This window comes from Bison bison, unplaced genomic scaffold, assembly GCF_000754665.1.
Source record: "Bison bison bison isolate TAMUID 2011002044 unplaced genomic scaffold, Bison_UMD1.0 scf7180017864130, whole genome shotgun sequence".
NCBI classification, from domain to species: domain Eukaryota; kingdom Metazoa; phylum Chordata; class Mammalia; order Artiodactyla; family Bovidae; genus Bison; species Bison bison.
The window spans coordinates 174,694-179,373 of NW_011494702.1; the positions used below are offsets into that span (position 1 = coordinate 174,694).

At 38.2% G+C, this 4,680-nt stretch overlaps 1 pseudogene; it reads right to left on the reverse strand.

The window, feature by feature from the left end:
• Positions 1-2,307: 2,307 nt before the first annotated feature.
• LOC104988374 overlaps positions 2,308-4,680 on the reverse strand; it is a 3,308-nt pseudogene continuing 935 nt past the window's right edge.

The following is a 4,680-nucleotide window of genomic DNA, read 5'->3' on the forward strand; positions in this document are numbered from 1 at the left end:
GGTCCCATGACTTCATGGGAAATAGATGGGGAAACAGTGGAAATAGTGTCAGACTTTTTTGAGGCTCCAAAATCACTGCAGATGGTGATTGTAGCCTTGAAATTAAAAGACACTTACTCCTGGGAAGGAAAGTTATGACCAACCTAGACAGCATATTCAAAAGCAGAGACATTACTTTGACAACAAAGGTCCATCTAGTCAAGGCTTTGGTTTTTCCTGTGGTCATGTATGGATGTGAGAGTTGGACTGTGAAGAAAGCTGAGCCCCAAAGAATTGATGCTTTTGAACTGTGGTGTTGGAGAAGACTCTTGAGAGTCTCTTGGACTACAAGGAGATCCAACCAGTCCATTCTAAAGGAGATCAGTCTTGGGTGTTCTTTAGAAGGAATGATGCTAAAGCTGAAACTCCAGTACTTTGGCCACCTCATGTGAAGAGTTGACTCTTTGGAAAAGACTCTGATGCTGGGAGGGATTGGGGGCATGAGGAGAAGGGGACGAAGAGGATGAGATGGCTGGATGGCATCACTGACTCGATGGAAGTGAGTTTGAGTGAACTCCAGGAGATGGTGATGGACAGGGAGGCCTGGTGTGCTGTGATTCATGGGGTGGCAGAGAGTCAGACACGACTGAGAGACTGAACTGAACTGAACTGAATATTTTGTTGAGAATTTTTTGCATCTATATTCATCTGGGTTATTGGACTGCAATTTCCTTTTTTTTTCTTTTAAGTATCTTTCTATAATTTTGTAATCAGGATAATATTGGCTTGAGTATGAATTTGTAGGCCTTACTTCCTCTTAATTTTTGAAGTAGCTTGAGAAGGATAGATATTTTCATAAGATTTTTTTTTGTAAACATGTGGTAGAATTCACCTATGAAGCTATTTGGCTCTGTGCTTTTATTTGTTGGGACTTTTTAGATTATTGATTCAATTTCACTACAGTGTATTTTATCCTGTTCATATTATCTATTTCTTCCTGATTCATTCTCGAAATATTGTACCTTTCTAGGAATTTATCCATTTCTTCTAGATTGTTTAATTTGTTGGTATGCAATTATTCATAGTATCTTCTTAGTATCCTTTATATTTCTGTTTTCTCAGTTACAATTGCTCTTCTTTCATTTTTGATTTCACTTATTTAAGGCTTTTTCTCTGTGTTTTTTTTTTTTTTTAAGCATGTGGCTAAAGCTTTACCAGTTATGTATCTCTTTCCAAGCAACCAGCTCTTCATTTCATTGAATTTTTTCTACTGTAATTTCAGCTTCTATTTCATTTATTTCCACTCTTATCTTTGTTATTTATTTCCTTCTACTAATTTTGAGCTTTATTTGTTCTTATATTTCTAATTCCTTTAGGTATAAGTTTAGACTGTTTATCTGAAAAATTTTGTTTATTTGTTTTCTGAAGTATGCTTGTATTCCTGTACTCTTTCCTCCTAAAATTGGTTTTGCTGGCTCACACAGATTTTAGAATGTTGTGCTTCTGTTTTCATTTGCCTTCAGTTATTTATTGATATCATTTTTTATTTCTTCAGTGACTCATTGGTTGTTTAATATCATGTTGTTTATCTTCCCCATATTTGTAATTCCCCTCCCCCCAGTTTTCTTTTTTTTTTCACACATGAACAAAACTCTCATTTATTTTCAAATACTTGGGCAGAGCTGATTTCAGAGTTTAGAAATGCACCAGAATCATGAAATAATGATCCCTTCTTAAAGGGCTTAAAAACTCAAGAAACATTACCATCTTTCAAAAGAGTTGTAGAAAATGATGAAAACCAAGTAACAGAGAAATGGCAATCAGAGAAAATAACATGAGAAAGCATGCAAGTGCATGATACACAGTCAGAGGGGGAAAAATGTATCCTTCTGGAACCATGGCTATTATCAACACAGAGGCAAGGCACTGTCCTACAAGGTTAATTTGGTTACAGAGAAATAAGAGCAAGTATTAGAGGATAAATGTAAGCCAAATCCTTATGTGGAAGGGAGGAAAAGAAGACAAAATGTGGGGAAATTCTGTGGCCAGAGCTAGTTATAATTAGTTGGTCTGCAAAGAGATCCAAGAAAAATGCCCTAATTTTTGAAGAGTTAGATATTGCACATTCAAAAAACAAACAAACAAACAAAAGAACAGTTAGAAAATTATTTTAAATTTAATTGTTTAATGCCTCTTTGACTAGTGTTTGGAGGATCATTATCTATAACTGATGTATTTTTCACCCTCTCATCTTTTTGTTTGCAAACCACTTAAGTCTTATTTCCTCTGTTGAAAAATTTTCTCCTTGACACATTATCAAAATGCACCCTATGCTGTAATCACATAGGACAATATTGGAAAGACTGAATATCTAAATGATTTGGGAAAGATATTTTTCCCTTCTGTTTTGAGATTACTCCTAACAGTTTCTAAAGACATCATTAAAGCTGCCTGAAGCATTTCTTCTTCATTCATAGAATCACCTAGATCACTGATAAGTGCTCCTGAACTTGTGCTCAGTTTTTCACATAGATGTGTAAGCTGTCCTGGTGGATCTTGCTGCTGCTGCTACTTTTCAAAGTAGGCTTCTCATCTCTTCCATAGCTCTTCTAAAGTAAGATGTGAAACTAATGTCTGTGAAATACCTTGCCATGTATTACTGGAAATACCTTGCATACTTTGCTGAATAGCCCTGCAGAGATCTGTTTTTTTCAACTTCCACATCAATTTCCTGGAGACTTGGTGCCAGAGCCTTTTGCAAATCTGCTCATCTTTGTCTAACATTCAGTTCAGTTCAGTTCAGTCACTTAGTCATGTCTGACTCTTTGAGACCCCATGAATTGCAGCAAGCCAGGCCACCTTGTCCATCACCAACTCCCAGAGTTCAACAAACTCATGTCCCAATGAGTTGGTGATGCCATCCAGCCATCTCATCCTCTGTCGTCCCCTTCTCCTTCTGCCCCCAATCCCTCCCAGCATCAGAGTCTTTTCCAAAGAGTCAACTCTTCACATGAGGTGGCCAAAGTACTGGAGTTTCAGCTTTAGCATCATTCCTTCCAAAACACCCAGGTCTGATCTCCTTTAGAAAGGACTGGTTGGATCTCCTTGCAGTCCAAGAGACTCTCAAGAGTCTTCTCCAACACCACAGTTCAAAAGCATCAATTCTTTGGGGCTCAGCTTTCTTCACAGTCCAACTTTCACATCCATACATGACCACAGGAAAAACCATAGCCTTGACTAGATGGACCTTTGTTGTCAAAGTAATGTCTCTGTTTTTGAATATGCTATCTAGGTTGGTCATAACTTTCCTTCCCAGGAGTAAGCGTCTTTTAATTTCATGGCTGCAGTCACCATCTGCAGTGATTTTGGAGCCCAGAAAAGTAAAGTCTGACACTGTTTCCATTATTTCCCCATCTATTTCCCATGAAGTGATGAGACCAGATGCCATGATCTTCGTTTTCTGAATGTTAAGCTTTAAGCCAACTTTTTCACTATCCTCTTTCACTTTCATCAAGAGGCTTTTTAGTTCCTCTTCACTTTCTGCCATAAGGGTGGTGTCATCTGCACATCTGAGATTATTGATATTTCTCCCAACAATCTCGATTCCAGCTTGTGCTTCTTCCAGCCCAGCATTTCTCATGATGTACTCTGCATATAAGTTAAATAAGCAGGGTGACAATATATAGCCTTGACGTACTCCTTTTCCTATTTGGAATCAGTCTGTTGCTCCATGTTCAGTTCTAACTGTTGCTTCCTGACCTGCATATACGTTTCTCAAGAGGCAGGTCAGGTGGTCTGGTATTCCCATCTCTTGAAGAATTGTCCACGGTTTATTGTGATCCACACAGTCAAAGGCTTTGGCATAGTCAATAAAGCAGAAATAGATGTTTTTCTGAAACTCTTGTTTTTTCCATGATCCATCGGATGTTGGCAATTTGATCTCTGGTTCCTCTGCCTTTTCTAAAACCAGCTTGAACATCTGGAAGTTCATGGTTCATGTATTGCTGAAGCCTGGCTTGGAGAATTTTGAGCATTACTTTACCAGCATGTGAGATGAGTGCAATTGTGCAATAGTTTGAACATTCTTTGGCATTGCCTTTCTTTGGGTTGGAGTGAAAACTGACCTTTTCCAGTCCTGTGGCCACTGCTGAGTTTTCCAAATTTGCTGGCATATTGAGTACAGCACTTTCACAGCATCATCTTACAGGATTTGAAATAGCTCAACTGAAATTCCATCACCTCCACTAGCTTTGTTCATAGTGATGCTTTCTAAGGCCCTCTTGGCTTCACCTTCCAGGATGTCTGGCTCTAGATGAGTGATCACATCATCCTGATTATCTTGGTCATGAAGATTTTTTTGTACAGTTCTTCTCTGTATTCTTGCCACCTTTTCTTAATATCTTCTACTTCTGTTAGGTCCGTACCATTTCTGTCCTTTATTCAGCCCATATTTGCATGAAATGTTCCTTTGGTAGCTCTAATTTTCTTGGAGAGATCTCTAGTCTTTCCCATTCTGTTGTTTTCCTCTATTTCTTTGCATTGATCACTGAGGAAGGCTTTCTTATCTCTTCTTGCTATTCTTTGGAACTCTGCATTCAGATGTTTATATCTTTCCTTTTCTCCTTTGCTTTTTGCTTCTCTTCTTTTCACAGCTATTTGTAAGGCCTCCCCAGACAGCCATTTTGCTTTTTTTGCATTTCT